The sequence below is a fragment of the Ursus arctos genome, unplaced genomic scaffold, assembly GCF_023065955.2.
Source record: "Ursus arctos isolate Adak ecotype North America unplaced genomic scaffold, UrsArc2.0 scaffold_22, whole genome shotgun sequence".
Taxonomy (NCBI): Eukaryota; Metazoa; Chordata; class Mammalia; order Carnivora; family Ursidae; genus Ursus; species Ursus arctos.
In genome coordinates this window covers 55,604,989-55,626,562 of record NW_026622897.1, presented here as the reverse complement: position 1 = coordinate 55,626,562, position 21,574 = coordinate 55,604,989, and the positions used below count along the sequence as shown (strand labels likewise).

At 42.0% G+C, this 21,574-nt stretch overlaps 1 protein-coding gene across 5 annotated transcripts in view; it reads right to left on the bottom strand.

Moving 5' to 3' along the window:
* The window catches only part of NUMA1 (nuclear mitotic apparatus protein 1), a 66,984-nt gene extending 45,438 nt beyond the window's left edge, over nt 1-21,546 (bottom strand). Inside the window, exon 1 of one of the 5 annotated variants that reach the window (XM_048217097.2) lies at nt 21,426-21,546. The gene's annotated coding sequence lies outside the window, so the exon portion shown is untranslated. Of the gene's footprint in view, nt 1-11,776; nt 12,024-21,290 lie in introns of those variants that run through there. The other 4 variants (XM_044390908.3, XM_048217094.2, XM_048217098.2 and 1 more) reach the window with 4 other exon arrangements.
* Nucleotides 21,547-21,574: the final 28 nt, after the last annotated feature.

Sequence of the window (21,574 nt, the reverse complement as noted above, 5' to 3'; positions counted from 1 at the left end):
ACCCTAAGAGGCAAGCACGTTCATGAAGAGCTCCTCACAAGCAATTTTCCTAAAACTGAAATTTCCTTCCCTTTAGGACCAAATCTTTAAAAAACCAAAACACTATATGCAACACAGATTCCTCAAAATATATAAGATGGTTACTCCTTACTTGGAATTAATGAAACTCAACCAGGGACATTCAACCATAAACATGAAATAAACACCTATAGATACTATGTTGGAGACTCAAACCTGAACTAGACAGGCTTACAATCCTGTGGAGAAAGAAACATACCTATAACTCACCTTAATACAAGGCCAAAGAACACAGACTTGGGCAGTGCTAAAAGGAAGTCGAGAGAACACTGGGAAGTCTCGTGGAGACGAACAGTGACTTGTAGGAAGCACACCAGAAAGGCAGTGTCCTGAGCAGGAGAATGGCTTACTCGTGTGCGCTTTTTTCCAAAAGATGAATCTGGCACAACATTGAGTCCAAAGGCAGAACAGAGTGAGGTGGCACGTGCAGTGGCAGTAGGACCGAGGAAGAACGGTATTACTTGAAAGGCATCGTGGAGGTTGACCCAAAGTTCTTAGGAACGGGGTGGGGGAAGGAATGGGGTGTGGGATGGAAAAGACCTAGGATTCCTGCCTCGCTGAAAAGACTTCAGACCAGGAACACAGAAGTTACTGTTTTAGAGGACATGTGAGGGTCTGATTAACTCAGGATGAGTGATTACGAAAGCTTTACCAAGGAGTAACATTTAAGCTGAGTACTTAAAGTGTGAGTAGGATGAGCAGGGTTTCACCAAAAGAGAAGTAAAAGAGAGCATTCTAGGCAGAGAGAACAGCATATGCAAAGACCGAGTTTATTACATTTGAGCAACGGCATGCAGTTTTAGGCAGGTGTAGCAGATGATGAGGATAAGCAGTACTAAATTGTGAGGCACTTACATCATACTACGGAATTCAGATTTTATCCTGTAGGTGATAGGAAACAATCAAGGTTTCTAAAGGGAAGGGAGTCAAGGGGAGGAACACAGATCAGATCTATGTTCCAGTCTGTATGACGTACAGGCTAGAATGGTAAGAAACAAGAGGAAGGCAACATAGCACAAGGACTAAGAGCATGGGGTCTGCAGTCAGACTGCCCAATTAAAATCCTGGCTCTATAGCTTACTAGCTGTGCAACCCTGAGCAGGTAATTTAACCTCTGTGTCCCCAGCTGCCCCATCTATAAAATGTGAATAGTACTAGTACTTTCTCAGAGGGTCGTTGTAAAGATTTAGCAAGACAGTATGTGTAGGGGCACCCGAGTGGCGCAGTCGTTAAGCGTCTGTCTTCGGCTCAGGGCATGATCCTGGCGTTCTGGGATCGAGCCCCACATCAGGCTTCTCCACTAGGAGCCTGCTTCTTCCTCTCCCACTCCCTCTGCTCGTGTTCCCTCTCTCGCTGGCTGTCTGTCAAATAAATAAATAAAATCTTTAAAAAAAAAAAAAAAGACAGTATGTGTAAAGTGTTTAGCACAATACCTAGCACAGAGAATAAATGCTAGCTGCTGTTAGAGGCTGAAAGTTCATTGGTAGAAGGTTATATCCACATGTAGTTTAGTGCCGTCCATGCTCTTCCTTCTACCCCAAACGTGCTTTTCCTACCTCTTCATCTAGTTAATTCTAACTTATCCTTCATATCTCAGCTCAACAATTGTTACTTCCTCATGTAAACTCTCCTTAACCACCTAGTTCCCAGTTCCATACCAGGTCAAGTTCCTACTATGCATAGCCCGAGAGTCCTTTCCTTCACAGCTCTCATCATTTCTAATTACGCCTTTCTGTAGTTCATTAATTTTTCTCCTAGTATCACATGTTCCATGAAATCACAGATTGTGTGCTCACCACTGAATTCTTAGAACTTAGCACAATGCCTGGCGCATAGAAGGTGCTTGATAAACACTTTTTAAATGAATGAAAGTTTTCAAATTCTATTTTAAAAGTGAACCCTCTTGAGACTCGATCTTCATATAGAACCCAAGATACAGATAAAAGCAGATGGTTTGAAGTAAAGGATGTTTGGAGCCCTTCCCCCACCCCCTGCTTCTACCTGATTCCTAAGTCTGTCCTATAATTCTTTTATTTATTTATTTATTTATTTATTTATTTATTTATTTATTTTGTTCTGTGATTCTATTAAGCTTTGCAGAATGCAGTGCAAAACCATTACTTGTTCCAAGCTAGTAGGGGTATATGTCTGAAATAAAGCAGCAATTTAAAAAGAGGAAGCAATAGTTTGAGAACTACTTATGGCAGGCCCTGATAATCAATTGTAAGTGAAGCATAAGAATAGGAAAATTCTAGAAGCACATCTAATTTCCTAGCTCGAATGAATAATTAGATGATCATGTGTGCCAAAAACAAACAAAAAGAACGTGAAAGTAATAACTTCATTCACTGAGCACTAGAACCAACCCTATCAGGCAAGTGCTATTAATACCCTCTTTCATAGAAGTTTCAAGATGTTGAGCAACCTGTCCAAAATCATGAGGCTAATAAGTAGCAGAATTAAGATTCAAACCCAGGTCTGTCTCACTCCAAAGTTCATAATCTAAACCATCATGCCATAAAGGCAGGCGGTTTAAAAGTTTGGTTTTAGACATGAGGTGTCTATCGGACATAGAATCAGAAAAACCCAGTAGCTGGTGAAAAATATGATTTGGGGCTAGATATACAGATTTGGGTCACTTTTGGGACAGCGTGACTATGATCAGAAGAGGGTCTATGGTAGGATCATGCTTACTTAGTAGGCCTATAAAGAGGTGGTGTGTACATCTGCTATTGAAATTTGCTGATCTGCCACAGCCCCTGTCTTGTGCCGCTCCAGGGGCACCCACGCTGAGTGAACGGACTCTGAGTGAAATTCCAAATCTCTGGAGATTCCTTTTAGGGTCTTTACATTATTACCATTTGGGGAAAATGTAACAGAAAGCCAGTGACCACACCAATGTCAATTTAAAAGGAAGGTGGTTAAGAGAATGGATTTGGGGATCAAATGTCTTCGTTTTCTCTCCTTACGGCGAGTTCACATCATCTCGTGCTTGGGCTTCTACCTCCCTGACTAAAAACGCCGAGCATTTGTGTACGGCTTTTTACCACTGACAGTGTTTCCCATCTTCAAAGTATTTCACGTGATCCTCACAACAGCTCTGCAAGGTAGACGTTGTTTTCATTTTATCAAAGAGGAATGAAGTTCAGAAAAGTACTTTGCCTAAGGTCACACAACTACAAAACAATAGGACCACAATGCAACTCTGATCTTCTGGCTCCAAACGTGAAGCACTTTCCAGCAGATTCACCCCAAGATAACCATGAGCCACCCACCCACCTAGGAACCGAAAGAGTCACCACGCCTATGTACACTTTCGCTGTATTTAAAAAGAAAACAGCAGGGGGATAAGGACTGGAAAGGGCTAATGGGATGCGGATAATGTTCTGTTTCTGAACCAGCACTAATGACACACGTGTGTTCACTTTGTGACAAGTCGTGAGCTACATTACGCATTTTTCTGTATGTATGTCATACTTAAAAAGCAAACACTAGGCAAAATCAAGATAAACTAATCAAACTTCGGGAGCCAAGCTGGATGTCTCAGGGCTACATATATATTGACTTGACTTCTCAAGCAGCAGGTACCTAATGGGCACCTACCAGTTAAGTAAGGACGCACAAAATCCTTGCACACACAAATAACATACCCACCCACTTGTCCCTACCCATAATGTCTAAGTGATGTGAGTGAATCTGACGGGATCAGGAGCAAGGGAAGTCCAGGAAGGGGCCAAGATTATAGTAAACGAAGAAAAAAATTGACATCTGGAAAGCGCAGCTATCCTACACTAGCAATACAACAGCAAGATATCTCCATTTCAGAGACAATTAAAATGTGAAAAAATAGCCAATGACAATTGAAAGCTGCCACCAATTATAAATGCATCCTAATTTCAGAGTGTTAAAATGTAAAAACAACAACAGTAACAAAGTATTTAAAAATAAATAAAACACAATGTTCTAATCTCAAAAGGTAGTTCAATTGTGGGATCATAGATCCTAGAACGTTAGGGCTGGAAAGGACCTTGGAGATCCCTGTCTATGGTACAAGCTCTTCATTTTAGAGATGGAGAGAGTGGGGCTCTGTTTAACAGTTGTTAAGTGACCTTATTAAGTTGAAGCTCACACACCAGAAAGCTGAAAGCTACAAAGTTGGTTCCCTGACTCCTGGGACTCTTTCCACTACCCAGATACCGCCCCCCCACCCCCCCAATCTAGGAGAAGATTTACACATTAACTCTATTTTTTACTTTCATAATTCTCTGCTTCATTAACTCACTAAAAAAATTAAAAGCACCTCTTAAAAATCAGTTAAGATGAAAAAATAGGAGACTTCACCTCTTGCTTGAACAAGTTTAATTTCCTTGTTCTCTAAAACCAATGAAGCAATACAAAGTTAGATTAAAAAAACCAAATTTGTAATCTCTCAGCCCCTTTTCGTTTCCCTCTGGGCCCTCTCACAAGATATGTTAACAGATTTTCATGGCCCCAAAAACATAACTACAAAAATAGTTTTGTATTTAAGAGGATTTTTAATTATTCTCCATTTTAAAAAAAGCTAGGATTACACTTCAACATTGCTCTGCAACTTGTTTTCTGACTTAATAATTTATCATGAACATCCCCCCCAAGTGTCAGTAAATAAAATTTTAACTCATTCTCTTAAAAAGCTGTATAACAGTCCACATAAAGAATATAACATAACGTGTTCACATATTTTCCTACTGATGGACAAGGCTATTTTCAATCTGTTACCCTTTCAAACAATGCCATAATGCATATCCTTGTGCATATTTTTTTAAATGAAAGAAAAAAATTTCTGTACACACACTTTCTAGTCATCCAATGTTTTGATTGCTTCCTTTCTTGTCATCGTCCCTGTCTTACTTGCTCATAGCATTTTCCTCAGGGCCCAGTGTGGTAAAGGAGGGCAAAGCAACTTGGAGAATGTCAAGACATGACATGTGATACTTACTGTTGGTAAATCAGAATTGGCCTATCTTGGCTGCCTCTCCCAGCCACCTGCCTATACCACCCCCCCCACCCTCCACCCAATACATGTGCTCCTTGTTCTGGTCTCAGCAGCTGCTTCCCACTCAACTGATGTGGGCAGAGCTGGCTTGTGGAATTAATCCTACTTTGTCACACTCCTGACCCTGGCAAGTGCAGATAGGCCCACCAGCTATCCAAACAAGTGGGAAGGAGAAAGAATACATTATCACTATGAAATATTATAATACAGAAATATATAGAGTAAAATGTAAAACTCCCCATTCACCAAACCTTAACCCACATTCACCAATGGTACTCCCCTCCTCATAGTGACCACTGTTACGAGCTGTTGTAGCCTTTCCTAAGCATGCACAGACGTACACATGTGCGTGTATATACAGATACATATATGTGTATATACATGTAAGTGTGTGTGTGTATATATATGCAAGTATGTAAATAAAGAGACAAAGAGTGTGAGTGTGTGTGGTCTACATACCTATAATCCCACTGTATGATTTGTTTTTCAACTTGCCTTTTTCACTTAAAAATTTCTTTGACATGTTTCCATATAAGTATATAATGGATTCCTCATACTTTAAAAAGCTTTGGGGGTGCGTGGGTGGCTCAGTCGGTTAAGCGTCTGCCTTCAGCTCAGGTCATGACCCCGGGGTCCTGGGATGGAGCCCCGCATCAGGGTCTCTGCTTAGCACGAAGTCTGCTTCTCCCTCTTCCTCTGCCCCTTCCCCTGCTGGTGCACACTCTGGCGCTCTCTCTCTAATAAATAAATAAAATCTTTAAAATAAATAAAATAAAAAGCTTGAGAAAAATGCTATAGTTTTTGAACAGCTAGGCCTTCTGTCTAACGTATTCTAATATATTTCCCACTATCCAAACATCCACAAACCTGCAGAGGTGAACAGAGTGGATCCTTGAATAATGCAAAGATAAGGGACGCCAAACTGCACGACACCCCCACCACCCTATGCAGTTGAAAATCCACGCAGAACTTCTAACACCCCAAAAACTTAACTATTCATAGCCACTGCTGACTGGAGGCCTTACTGATAACATAAACAACTGATTAACATCTATCTTGTAAGTTATACGTATTAATACTGTAACCAAACAATAAAGTTAGAGAAAAGAAAATGTTACTAGGAAAATCATAAGAGAAAATACATTTACAGTACTGTATTTATTAAAAAAAAAAAAAAAATCCCCTATAAGTGGACCCATGCAGTTCAAACCCATGTTGTTCAAGGGTCAACTATAGTTGCAACTACACAGCCTGCAAAGCCTAAAATACTTGCTACCTGGGTCTAAACAAAACAATAACTTACACTGAACATCTAAAGAACAGTTTCTTAACGGAGATTGTTTGTCCAACTGGCAGTGGCTATTTTAGACGGTGAGGCTCATCTTAAATGAAATTTATATGGGGCACACAAGTGGCTCAGTCGGTTAAGTGTCTGCCTTCAGCTCAGGTCATGATCCCAGAGTCCTGGAATCGAGTCCCGCATCAGGCTCCTTGCTCAGCGAGGAGCCTGCTTCTGCCTCTGCCTGCTGCTCCCCTTGCCTGTGCACGCACGCTCTCTCTCTGACAAATAAAATAAAATCTAAAAAATAAAATAAAAATAAATAAATAAAAATGGTTATCTCGGGGCGCCTCGGTGGCACAGCGGTTAGGCGTCTGCCTTTGGCTCAGGGCGTGATCCCGGCGTTATGGGATGGAGTCCCACATCAGGCTCCTCCGCTGTGAGCCTGCTTCTTCCTCTCCCACTCCCCTGCTGTGTTCCCTCTCTCGCTGGCTGTCTCTATCTCTGTCGAATAAATAAATTAAAAAATCTTTAAAAAAAAATGGTTATCTCTATAGAGTAGGATTAGGATAAAGGGTTAAGTGTAGGGGACTTATTTGTTATATATATATTACTTCTTTTTTTTTTTTTTTTTAAGATTTTATTTATTTATTCGACAGAGATAGAGACAGCCAGCGAGAGAGGGAACACAAGCAGGGGGAGTGGGAGAGGAAGAAGCAGGCTCATAGCAGAAGAGCCTGATGTGGGGCTCGATCCCAGATCGCCGGGATCACGCCCTGAGCCGAAGGCAGCCGCCTAACCGCTGTGCCACCCAGGCGCCCCTATATATATTACTTCTATAATTTGTATAAAAGTATTACAGTATTGTTTAAAATAAAAAAACTGAAAGCACTATAAAAATCCTCTATGATAGAGTATTATACAGTCATTAGAAATATTTATAGTTTCAGCAACATTTTAAATTTATATGAATTTATACAATGAAAACACTGGTAATTGGGAAGCAGAATATAAAATTATAGGTATTATATGACTTTGGACTATGCAAAACAGAAATACGTATAGGTACAAAACATTGAAAAGAAATACTAAAATAGGAATAAGTGATTTTCTCCAGATGGTGGGTTATGGATAATTTTAGTTTTCTTTATCCTTTCCTGTATTTTTCTCGTTTCCTACAATGACTATATGCTATTTTTCAATCAGATTCAAAAAAAATTTTCGGTTTCCACTGTATAATCAAAAGTTCACCCTTCGTGAGAAATTTGTATAGGACTGGATAGAGGAGTAGCAGAAGTAAGCAGTCCACTAGCAAGAGGACCGCATAAGGTATATGCCTAAGAAAACCTTCATCTTTGGGGTGTAGAGAAGCTCAGTCTAAAGGGACAATGCTGATCATTTCCTGCCTTCTTGCCTTTGGAGATGCTTTAGTAAATGTAACTGAAGAATCAAGTTATATTGAGACGCCTGACAAACCTTATACTCTAAGACCCAGGACCATCACTTTCTCAACCCTTAAATCTAAAACCTTACACTTAAAGAAAATAGATCGAGGTGCTTGGGTGGCACAGTCGGCTAAGCATCTGACTCTTGGTTTTGGCTCAGGCCCTGATCTTGGGATCAGGGTCGTGGGATCCGGCCATGCAGGGAGCCCAAGCTCTGTGCAGAGTCTGTTTAAGATTCTCTCTCCCTCTGTCCCTTCCCCCTACTCACTCTCTCTCTAATAAATCAATCTTTTTTTTAAAAAAAAAGAAAGAAAACCGACTAAGACCTAAGTAACATGGACTGGATCATGTTATTCCTCACATCAAAAACATTCAGGGGCCAGGCGCCTGGGTGGCTCAGTTGGTTAAGCATCTGACTCTTGATCTCAGCTCAGGTCTTGATCTCAGAGTTGTGAGTTCAAGCCTTGCGTTGGGCTGGATGCTGGGCCTGGAGCCTAGTTAACAAAACAGAACAGGGAGCCTCGGTGGCTCAGTCAGTTGAGCGGCTGCCTCCGGCTCAGGTCATGATCCCTGGGTCCTGGAATGGAGCCCTGCACAGGGCTCCCTGCTCAGCAGGGAGTCTGGTTCTCCCTGTCCCTCTGCCCCTCCCCCAGCTCCTGCGGTGTTCTCTCTCTCTCTCTCTCCCTCTCTCTCATAAACGAATCTTTAAAAAAAAAGAAAAATTCAGGGTGTGTCTGGCTGGCTCAGTCGGAATAGCTTGCAACTCTTGATCTCTGGGTTGTGAGTTCAAGCACTATGTTGGGTGCAGAGATTACTAAAAAAATGAACAAACTTAAAAAATAAATTCAACAGCTAACTCCATGCAGAATAAAATACATATCCCTTAACATGACACTTAAAGTTCTTTAAGATCCAACCATCAAACTTCCTTTCCACCCTATCTCCAGCTCATAGCTCTAAAATATCTTATATCTCAGGAATACTTTTCCCAAACATGCTCTGTGCTTTTCCCAAACGTGCTGTGACCTCCTCCAAAATGCTCTATCTTCTAAACCTACTGAACGCCTAATTCACCTTTTATAACCTGGTTCAAATACCTTCTCTCTTTAGAAGCTCTCCTTGTTCTCCCAATTCAAAAACAACTGTTCTCTCCTCAACGTGTTCCCAGTATTGCTTGTTCCTCTACACGCTTTATTCCATTCCTCTTTGGGTCTACACTAGCTACAAATATGTTTCACTTGACTAAGGTTCTGGAGGGCAGAAACCCTCTCATTCACCTACCAGCTCCACTTCAGTACAGCTTGCACACAGTAGGTGCTAAATAATGTTGCCTGGCTGAATGACAGCCAACTGGCCCTAATCTAATGAATTCTTTCAGTGAGGCAGCCAGCAAGCCAAAGTGTCAAAGGAGGACAATCCCTCTAATTTAGAGTGATCAACAGAAAATGTCATGGGCCTGCCGCTTTAAGGGGACTGGCAAGCTGACTGTGTTTACACAATCCTAATTAAAACTAAAGGGCACTGAGGGAAAGAAGAGGAATAGGGAGATTAAGAGGTGTGCATTCTACAGGTCACCTCCTCCTCTGCTTGGAGCCCAAATCTCCCAGCCTAGTGCCTAGTGAGCTCACCAAGCAGCCTAGTCTCTCCTTGGGGTCACTATAAGATCTAAGTGTCAAAAAGCAACTGATTAGGCCACTTTCTCTCCAGCAACTGGCTCTGCTCTTGGCCATTTAACTTCTAATTGTGGTTACCTGGGGCTTTTTCTCTAAATGAATCCCATTGCACCAATCATTAAGAGACTCCCTTTAAAGAAAGACTTGAAATTAACCACAGCAGGGAACTAAGTCTCTAAATCTTCTAAATCACAACATCCACACTGTCCATTTTGATGAAATTCACCCCCAACTCCTTCAAACAATAGGTCCTACCAGGGAGTGACTTCTCTCAGGACCAGCATGTCCTGTGATTGTTCTTCAGGAGAAAGCTCCTAGCGCCTGCTTCCCATCAAACAGTTGCTTCGTGTTTGATCACTCAGCTGTGACCGCACGTAGAAAGCAAAATCACTATAACTTAGGGGCTAAAAAGGCTAATCTAATAGTCAAGCAACTTACAACTAGATACTCTGCCGCCTCAAATCTCCTTAGGCCGACCGGTCTTCAGATCTAGAACTCATAGCATGTAACTTTTTCAATATCAAAATGAGGAAAACAAGGTCTAGAGTCAGAATTGCCAACGATCATACAGTGACAGAATCTTTTGACCACACTGCTGAATACCTTATTTTACTGACTAGTTATCAACAAGACCACCATTTCCAGGAACACATTCTGGGGCACACCAATCAGCCTATTTCAAATGCATTCAAGATAGGCTCTCCGCTTTCCCTCCTCCCATCCCCCTGCCCATCCTCACCCTTTCTCAAATCCAACTACTGACCAAAAAATAAAAATAAAAAATAAAAAAAAATTAATGAGTGACTCGATATATCATCTTTCCCATAAAAAGACTGCAGCTACCAAACTATCTGCTTCAGCCACACCGTGTGAGGGGCTCTAGCATGCTGGCGCACAGTGGGTGCTGCAGCCAGAAGAACTTGTGACTGAGTCTTCTGGAGATGGGACTGCAAACGCCCCCTCAGCTACAGTGTCGTAAAGCAGCATGTTCCACTCCTTTTTGGTGCTCAGATCACATTTGTGATTTGGGAGGACTACGAAGAGAAAGGCAAATCTTCTCACACTATCTAGTCACCATGGCCTAGAAGCAAGCACATATGCACAGTGAGTATAAAGGAAGTGACACCTTTTTAAACATTTCCAATCCTATTAAATCAAATGAAAACCACCATCAAAATAGTCTCTGTAGGAACTTATTTACTTATTCTAACAATATTACCATCACTCAAAATATTTATGAAACACTCCTTTGGAAACTGCCTTTAAAGTTAACTCCATGTGAGACACACACAAAAATTAAGTCTTACTGTTTACACGTCATCCTTCACCAAAAAATGTACTGCCTTGCTTCACTCTTGGGCTCACAGTATCTTTTGGCTGTTTCCAAAAACTGAATCCACCAAGCAAGAGTGACGATTTGCTACTTCTGAGGACATTCAAAGGATTGGCTTAGAAGCCAAAAATATTCTCAGCACTGGCAGCATCACCAGAATAAATACAAAGGCTGAGAACATAATTACTTTGAAGACAAATTCACAATTATTGTTAAGTGTCCTACAACTACAACTGAGGGGACAAGATATGTGCAATATAGGTCACATACTAATTATATTACTTTACAATCACACATTATATAATCATAAATTTTGACCCTGGAAGAAATCTTCCAGATCATATAATCCAAACTGTTCATTTTTACACATGTGAACACTCAGTCCACTGAGGTTAGGCAATTTGTCTCTAGTCACATAGCTGGTTAACAACAGTCAGGACCAGAAACCTAGTCACTCTGACTTCTAGCATAATCCACAAACATATCCTAATCCATATTCCTCCCCCTTCTGTGTTCCTCACTGTGTCTTTCAAAGGGAAAGGAAATAACTTGGGACACTAAAGTACACCACAATGGTTCTAAAACCCAGTAGCTGACAAATGATGGCTTAAGACCAGGATCGCTCTCTGTAATCGCCCCTATGCGTATGAGCCATTGCTTGGTATGTAGCTCACAAGAGTTCTGGATAATCTACCTCAGAGCAGGGGTCAATGAAACCTCTGGACACCTACCCCCTCCCCCGCACACACACAACAAGAATAGGTCTATTAAATCTCTTTTCCTACCTCCTGCAGTAACTCATGTGGTTCAAGGAACTGAAAGAAGGTTACTATGAAGAACATGAATCAGGGAAAAAGAAAAGAGTAAAGCTTCTGTTTAGGAAAAAGCTGACCTATGAAAAACCAGAGAGGGCAAGAACCATCTTGAACTTACCTCCTGGTGGACAGCTTCCTCAGGCCTGGATAAAGAGATCCCTGGCAGTACGGCTAAGAATTAGCATCTACCCAGGGAAGGGGCAAAGGGACAGGAATGCTTGTTCATTCTCCCATCCCACCCACTGTTGGTCAGCTCAGCCTCATATCATCCTGGGAAGCTCCAGCATTCTGTAGATCAGACAGCAACCGGAAGGGAAGCCACGCAGCCTAGGTCAATGGGGTGAGTCAGTCGCAGAGCAGGAAGAGTCACTGGGGCAGAAATTCTGGCCTCCTGTGGCAAGATTGCCAAACCACACCACACCCCCACCCCACCCCCTCTGGTCAGCACTGGGAAGGCCCTGCCCTATCAGGATTCTGGTCTCTAAACCAGGAAAGGTCCTTCCTCAGGAGGCTCCATACCACTCTCATTTCCAAGTGTGTTTCTCCTACTCAAAAACCTTCCATGGCTTTCTTCTGCCTAAAGCATCATACCTAAATTATCTGGCTTAATTTTTGAAGTCCTCCATTATATGGCCTTAAGTCATTTATTCAACCTTATTTCCCACTATTCCAGTGTACACTCTGAACTAATCAAGCCAGTCTTCCCACTTCTCTCTGCATGAGCCTCTCTCATTTCCATGCCTTCAGTTATCCAGCAGTGGTAAATTCTAATACCTTCAGGAGCCAGGCAGGTAAAAGAAATGGATCCTCCAGTGGAACATACGGCTGAACCCAGAGTGTTGTCCCCACCTAAAGGCATTCAAATATTTTAATTCAAATATTGATGCAATACTTCACCTTCAGCATTACAATAACCTCTTTTTTTTTAAGATTTTATTTATTAGAGAGAAAGAGAGAGAGAGCACACAACAAGCAGGAGGAGAGGCAGGCAGAGGGAGAAGCAGCCTCCCCGCCGAGCAGAGAGCCCGATGTCAGGCTCGATCCCACGACCCTCGGATCATGACCTGAGCCGAAGGCGGACGCTTATCAAACTGAGCCACCAGGCGCCCCACAATAACCTCTTAAATAGTTATTAATACTCTTTCTAGCTTGCAAGGGAAGAAACTTTCCCAAGGTTAGGCAGCTGGCAAAATGCTGGTCATCACCTCTAAATCCAAAGCAAGAGCTCTAAAGTATTAGGATTCCCAGTAGTATAAACACCACAGAAGATAGAGAGCTCTAAACTCTGAAACGGAGGGGCACCTGGGTGGTTCAGTCGGTTAAGCGTCTGACTCTTGATTTTGGCTCAGGTCATGATCTCAGGGTCATGAGTTCGAGCCCCACATCGAGCCCACACTCAGCACAGAGTCAGCTTGGGATTCCCTCTCTCCTTCTGCCCCTCCCCCCACCCACACTCTCAATTTCTCTCCTCTCTAAAATAAATAAAATCTTTAAAAAATAAACTCTGAAGAAGAAATTCATTTTTCATGATACACAACCTTAATAATGGGATGGGAAACCCAAATAGCAGCTTATCTAACCATATTCCAACTACCTCAAATTCTATCCATGTTCCTGCCAAAGTCTTTCCTAGTTATTCCAGATCCTACTGAGTCCCCTCTTCTCTCAATTCCTATTGGGCTTACAGACTGGACAATAATCGTGTGCCAAATTATATATAGTCATGCAAAACTGAATACTGAATCCTTGTGTCCTCTAGCTTCACTAATCATACTACTGCATGAGCCTATAGAGTTCTATAAAAATGTTTAACCTGAATCTAATCAAGAGAAAACAATCATACACATCCAAATTAAGAAATATTCTGGGGGCACCTGGTGGCTCAGTCAGTTAAGCGTCTGACTCTTGGTTTCGGCTCAGGTCATGATCTCACAGTTCGGGGATCAAGCCCAGCGCTGGGCTCTGCACTCAGCGTGGAGTCTGCTTCAGATTCTCTCTCTCTCTTTCTCAAATAAAATCTTAAAAAAAATATTCTGCAAAAATCTAACCTGAATTCTTCAAGGATGTCAATACTATGACAGAAAAAAAAAAATCAAGATTAAGAGATTAGAGAATTGTTCAAGGGGCATGACAAAATCATTGCAACTAAACGTGAGCGTGATCTTTCAAAGAAGGCTGATTTGAAAAGAAGTCTATAAAAGACATCACTGGGAAAATTTGAGAAGTCTGAACAAGTACCGTACATTGGATGCATTGAATTAATACTAAATTTCCTGAGTGCTAACTGTATTGTGGTTATATAGGAAGATCGTCTTGTTTTAGGAAACACTGCTGAAATATTTAGGGTGAAGTAACATGATGTTCCCATGCAACAGTCAAAAGTTTCAGAGAATGAAGGAGAGCAATACAGCAAAATGTTCACAATTGGTGACTCTAGATGAAGAGTATATTTGTTATATTTTTCTTGTAAAATATCAGTAAGTGTGAACTTATACAAGAGTATATAAATATTTATTATTCCTATAAAGTATCTGTAGGCTTGAACAGTTGGTGAGGAGGAAAATCCTGTATTACACACTTCTTTATACACTCAGCTCTTTGAGAGGTAAAACAGGTACTCATTACGTATTTGCTCACTGCCTAAGGAAACTGGGCTTTGGAGGTCAGCAACCAGACAGAATCCACTTTGCAGCAGTTCACGAGGGGTATAACGGCAAACTCTTAGGGAATAAGAGGTTTCCCTCAAACTCACACCATCACACCACAGGAAGGAGAGAAAAGTAGATAATAAAAGCTATTATTACCTCGCCCTTCACTGAGGCCATCCAGCAGTCAGAGACACTTGACAAATGCCCACTGACAGGGCAGAATACAGTTGCTGCCCACACAAAGGACCAAGAGCTGGGGTCACGTTGCATTCACCTTGCCACAGGGTACCAAAAGCTTGACAGCTTGCAGAACAAGTGTCGCTGGCCAGTCACAGGATGGCACCCAAGTGGTCAAATAAATATGCCTGAAGTATACACAATCTGTACTCCTCACCATATAAACCAGTTCTCAGCTGCAGTAAGGCAGAAGAAATCTGCAAGGCTGAATCACTGGCATTTCCTGCACTGGCTTCAAAGAAATCAGCCCTTAAATAGGACAGAAAGGGCAGCTGACACAGCTGTCAACAGAGGCCTCAACCCAGGAGCATGCTGTGCAATATGCCCTCTTTCCCTTCTACAGCCACCAGATCATTTTACTTCTGCCAAGTGGTCCCTTATTAGGGTGACTGACTGCCCAATGGCCAACCCTTAACCTTGACTCTCTCCTCCCCTCATTGACAGCCAAGATATTGCCCTTTCCAGATAGCTCCTCCACCAATCTAGCAGAAAGAATAATCAAAACTACCCCCCCCCCCCGCCACAAACTTCCATCAGCTGAAGATCTATAGTGGTGTAACACAGAGCTTGCTTCTCAAACCTACGATTTTTACCATTTTTACCAAAGACAGAATGAAAACATATAAAGCCTGCTTGTCGAGCTTTGGAATTATAAACTGTGGAGGACAGAAAATACAATGTTTTCAGATTTGCTCTGGCAAAAAAAGATCTCAATAGTTACCAAAAGCAACACAATACAATTTAATTGGATTAAAGATAAAGGCTTGCATTCACAAGAAAAGAAATCAACCAAACTAATACAAGATGGCAGAGGCCTGGTACAGCAGTTTATTTAAAAGGCTGTTTTGGGGTAGGGGAGGGAGCAGACTGCCCATAGTGGGAGGTGGAGGAGAGGCTGTTACACTCTCAATGAACCATGAATGTAACAGAGCTACCCAAAACATCGATGCAGGCTCGGGTTGTGTGACAATTCTGTGCCCCACCTTTAAAGAGCAAAGTCAGAGTACGTGCCGTGAAGAATGACAACAACTGTGGTGAAAGGTCTAAAAGTCGTACCATGGCAAATGTGAAGGAAGAACTGCAGGTGTTTAGCAGGGAGAACATGAAAACTTTTTTCAAATATATGCATGCTTGTCACGCAGGTGAAGAGAAAAACGTCTGTGTTCTCCTGCAAGAAGACAAAACTAGAACTACTGAGTAGAAATTACAGGAAGACAGATTTGGGTTGGACACGGGGAAAGACTTTCAGCATAATAAAGAAATTAAGAATGTGGGTTATGGAACCCAGAATGCTTGGATTAGAACACCAACTCCACCACTTACAAACTGTATGGCTTTGAGTAGATTGCTCAATTTATTTGTGGCTTCAGCTTACTTGCCTGTTAAAGGGAATAGTAATAATGATAGTATTTACCTCATAGAACTTGGGGAAGCAGTTCATGTAAAGTGCTTAGAATAGTGCCTGGCTCAGAGTATATACTGAGAAAAGAAAAAGAATGTTAGCTATTGCTATGGCTGTTCATATGATAAATCAGATAACCTGAAAATCTTCCTACTAAATACACCTGGAAATGCTTGGGAAAATATAATAAACATCCTTTCAGATTGTGCCAATTAAGTTATTGTCTCTTAGCTCCACACCTACCCTGTTATACTCTGCTCTGAGACATTGGGGCTTGGACTCCGCCAGCCCTATTTCACCTTTGCCAGCTGGCTCCCAGTTAGACTCTGTCAATAGGAGGTGCTAAAGGGAAAATGGAAGGCAGGAACTTCCTCCTTCCTATGGCTTGCTGCTTCTTGACAACAGCATTTGGTTCCTTCCCACTTCTAAACGCCCAGAACCAGCCTCGTTGCACCCCCTTGGAGGCACCAGCGCGAGCTGGGCGGAGCTCAACCAAACCTGGCTCCTCCAGGCCCTTCTTGCGAGCACCTGAGAAACCAGCAGCACCAGGCAACACCCTCTCCTCAGAGAATCAGGGCGTAGCTCCTCCAGATCCCGTCAGACTTCGAGGATCTGATAACCCCAACCTTCCCTCCCTCTGTTTTTCAGTCCTAGATGAGGTAGCTGTTTAATGCAGTTATTACACCGAAGTTACTTTAAGATTCCCTTTTTGCTTGTTCAGCCCTCCCACAGGGTTTAAACTAATTCCATTTACTGAGTTCACGCTTAATATAGCTATGTGTGGTTTCTACTTTCCTGATTGGATCCTAACTGATACATCGATAAACTGAGCTCACAAGAAAGTAAGGGAAATCCCAGGAACAGCGTGACCTGACAGCATAGCTGTGCTAGCCGTGTAAAGAATTTATAACCTCCTCATTGTCCAGGAGACAGATTTTGAGCCTGCAAAGAGAAACTGAGATCCTTGTATAAAGGCTGAGGCATTCAATAAAAAGATCGAGCAGGGAAAAAAATCTGTCCACAGGGAAATAAGGAAGCTTAGCTTGCTCACCTAGCGAAGAAGGAAGAAAAACCCTCCTAGGAATTCAAAACCATAGTTGTTTTGTGGCCTAAGCTTGTGGCCTGGAAATCTATGAGTAGAGATAATTGCATACATTTTGGTCCCAGGTTGGGACTAGCCTTGAGTGCCCAACAGAAGCAACCACAAAGTTCTCCAGGAGATACAGTGAACGGCCAATAAATATGTGAAAAGACGTTCAACATCATCAGTCATCAGGAAAATGCAAATTAAAACCACGATGAGATACTACACCCTCCATGAGAATGGCTAATATTAAAAGGGCGACAATACCAAGTATTGGTAAGAACAGGAAGCCAGGGGCGCCTGGATGGCTCAGTCAGTTAAGCATCTGACTCTTGATTTCGGCTCAGATCATGATCTCAGGGTGGTGATACTGAGTCCTGCACTCTCGGAGTCGGCTTGAGATTCTTTTTCCCTCTTCCCTTGCCCCTGCCCCTGCCCCTGCTAGAGCATGTGCGTGCCTGCCCTCTCTCTCTCTCTCTCTCTCAGTAAATAAATATACAAATAAACACAATCTTAAAAAAAAAAAAGAATATGAAGCAAATGGAGCTCTCACATACTGATAAAACGGTACCACTACTTTGGAAAACTGGTAATTTCTTAAAAAGTTAAATATACAACTGCCATAAAACCCAGCCATTTCACTCTGAAAAGAAAAATACACAAATGCTCAAAGATTTGTATATGAATGCTCACAGCAATTTTATTCACAATAGCCAAAAACTGGAAACAAACCAAAAAAGTCCATCAACAGTGAATAATAAACAAAATTACATGATGTAACTATACAACAGAATACTATGTAGCAAAAGAAAGCAAATTACTGATATACGTAACTACATGGATAAATCTTACATGCATTATGCTATGTGAAAGAAACCACGCCCAAGAATACATACTATACGATTTAACTTACATGAAATTCTAGGAAATGCAAATTAATCTACAATAGCTCCTGAGCGGGGTGCCCGGGTGGCTCAGTCAGTTAAGCATCTGCCTTTGGCTGAGGTCATGATCCCAGAGTCCCAGGATGGAGCCCCATGTTGGGCTCCCTGCTGGGCGGGGAGTCTGCTTCTTCCTCTCCCTCTGCCCCTCCCCCTACTCCTTCTCTCTCTCTCTCTAATAAAATCTAAAAAAAAAAAAAAAAAAAAAAAAAAAAAGTTCCTGAGCCAAGGTGAAGGGAAACCTGGACTGTAAAGAAGCAAGCAGAAACTTTGAGGAGTGATGGAACTGCTCTGTATTTTGATTATGGCAGCTTTTTATAGGTGTACACATCTGTCAAAACACTTTTTACTTTAAATAGAGTTTACTGGACATAAATCACACCTAAGCAAAGTTTACTGAAAAGAAAACTGAAAAAAATAAAATAAAATAAATAAACTGCTCTTGGGAGAACTGACCTCAACCCAAGCTATGTAAGACTACCACAGACGATGCTCCTTTGAATATGAGCTTACAATCCAAACCTACTACATACTTGAGGAAACAATTCACCATGGACAAGAGTCAGTTAAAACAAATGGCAGGAGTATACCCCTAAAAACTTCAGAAAATTGAACAACATGATAGAGACTACAAGTTAAGTTTATTTAAAATTATTATATGAATTGAAAACATGAGACAAAAACAAGATACCATGGAAAAACAAAGCGGCAGATTTAAAAATGAACCAAAGAGTACTTCTAAAAATGAAAAAGTTAGCTAATGAAGATAAGAACTCACAGCACCTGGGTGGCTCAGTCAGTTGAGCAATGGACTCTTGATCTCAGCTCAGGGTCCTAAGATTGAGCTCTCATCAGGCTCTGCACTGGGTGTGGAGTCAGCTTAAGATTCTCTCTCTTCCTCTCCCTCTGCCCCTCCCGCCCTTAAAAAAAATACACACACACACACAAAGTAAATTAGTTCTAGCTGAAGAGTAAATTAGTGTGCAAGGAGATAGATTTAAAGATATAACCCAGAGGTAACACAAAAAGAGATGGAATTATGAAAGATAAGAGATGTGGAGGACAGAATTTAAAAAGTCCAACATAAGTTAAATATGGGATCTGGGAGAGGCACTATTTAAAAAGGGGAATGACTGTGAATTTTTACATAATTTATGCAAAGTATGAAATCTTAGATTGAGGAATCACTATAAGCTTCCAGTAGGATACAATTAAATCCACACCATGTAATAAAACTGTAGAACACAAACAATAAGATCTTCAAAACAACCAGAGAAAAATGTAGGTTACCTACAACAAAATGATAGTTAAATTGAGAGCACAGTTCTCAGAGTAACAACAAAAAGCCAGAATTTCAGTGAAATAACATTTTCAAAGTGCTGAGAGAAAAGAATTGGAAGCTCAGTACCCAGCTAAACTATCAATACTGAAGAGGAAATAAAGATGTTTCCACACAGAGTGTTTACCACTAACTGACCCCCACTGAAGAAAACAGCTGAAGGATATATTCATCTATTTAACACAAAAGGAATAAAATGCAAGAAAGAATGGTGAAAAAAACCAAACAGTAAGTATATAAGGGTAAAATGAAATTAATCACTGACAGCACAAAACTTTATACTGTTAGAATACAAGAACAATTATTATTACTTAGAATTCTTCAACATTGAAATGGACTGCCTTTGGGAGCAGTCTCATCATTGGAAGTGCTCATTTTAATTTCGGACAACACCTTTTGCTACGTTTAGTATAACACTGGGTAAGAGACTGAAATAAACGACCCCCAACATACTTACTGACCACAGGGTTAACACCTATCAATTAGACACAGCTGTCAAAACATTCCCCCCAATCAGCTGTTTAGCCACCTGTGGCAGGGCTCCCCCCCCCCCATCCTAACTGTTCTAGAACTCAGGTACTAGTTCTAAGGCATTCTTCTCACTTCCATATTTCATAAATAAAAAGGAACATTCTAAATAGAAACGTTTTTTATATGAGCTTTCAGGTAAGATCTTCTAGCTTTGGGAAGTACACCTTTGGCATTAGATTAAGAATCAGGCATTACAATTAGTCTTCATTTGCTTGAACTTGGGCCAAGAAAAGAGTACTTTGGAAGATTTTACAGAGAATTATGAGCTTCTTCCTCTACAAAGAGAACCATACAGGAACAGAGAGGGAGGGAACAAATACACTCATCCCTGCGGATGAAAAGCTACATTACTCGGTCTGAATGTTCCCTCTGGGTTCCCATATATTCACAGCAGTAAAGACCTCCACAAGGTAGCCACAATTCCCTTATCACCAAGGTTTCTGCCCATCACAGAGTAACACACTTGACATTCCAGAACTTTGGAAGTAACAACACACACCAGAGAAAGGGAAACATGGATTAAAGCAAGTAAATATCACGTTTTTAGAAGGCAGTGCGATTCCAGGCAAAAAGAATACAGAGGTTCAAAAGCCACTAAATGAATATGGGAAAGCCAGGCTCCTATTTCCTTTCAGTCCACGAAAGCTCATTCATTTCAAAGCACACGTTAATAGACACGACATGTTTCACTCATACCTGCCTAGGCATCAGGATACGGGGACAAAAGACACCGTCTCTACCTAGAAGGGCAAACATGCACACACTCTTCCAATACCAGATGAGAAGCACTCCCCTGGGGCATAGGCGAGGGAGGACACCCAGAGGAGGCAGCATCAAGCCAGTTAACGCTCTTTCCCACCCACAACCTTCACACAGTAACTTACAGTCATATATTTGTACATTCCAAGATGCTTCCATGAAACAACTTAACTGATTTGACTCTCAGAACAACCCCAAGAAGTAGGTAAGGCAGGTAAGTTCATTGTTCACGTATGGAAAGTGAGGCTCAAAATCAATTAGGTGGCTCGTCCAAGACAACGCGCACCCCCACACAGTCCCTTACCCCCCCTTATTTAAGCCAACCATGCACTAGCTATGTAATCCTGACCAAGTACACATTATAAAATACCTCCGTTTTTCCCCACCTGTAATAATAGGACAATTAGGAATATTTAAAAAATGATCCATGTAAAGGGTGTGGCACAATGTCTGAAACGTAGCCGGTGCTCGGAAAATGTTTACTACTAGTACTACTACTGCTATTGTTAACAATAATAGGCGGAGACTTCCCTGGGACTTCTGGATTGCAAGCATTTCAGGAACACGCACTAACTGCCCCCCCCCACCCCGGTCGTAGACAGAATTCCACGGACACGCCCCCAAACAGACCCTCCCCCTAGGCACGCCGGCACCTCCCCCCCGCGAATGCCCCCCTCCTCTCAAACCTTACCCCCGATAGATTCTCCCCAGAGTAGATTATGAAGGAGGCCTTCCGCTCGCACCCGCCTCTCCAGCACCCCCTTTAGGCCCGGACATCCCTGCGGGCGCCCAGACTGAACGCCAGCCGCGGGCCCGCGCCGGTTACCTGGCCGCGCGCTCCCGCTCCGCCTCACGCTTCCACAGGATCGTCTTTGGTGCGAGCTCGCGCCAGCGCTGTGAGCGCACAATTAGTTTAAACTATGGCCCCGCCCCCTCGCGCCACCCTCTGATTGGCCCCGGTCGGTTGGAGTCTCA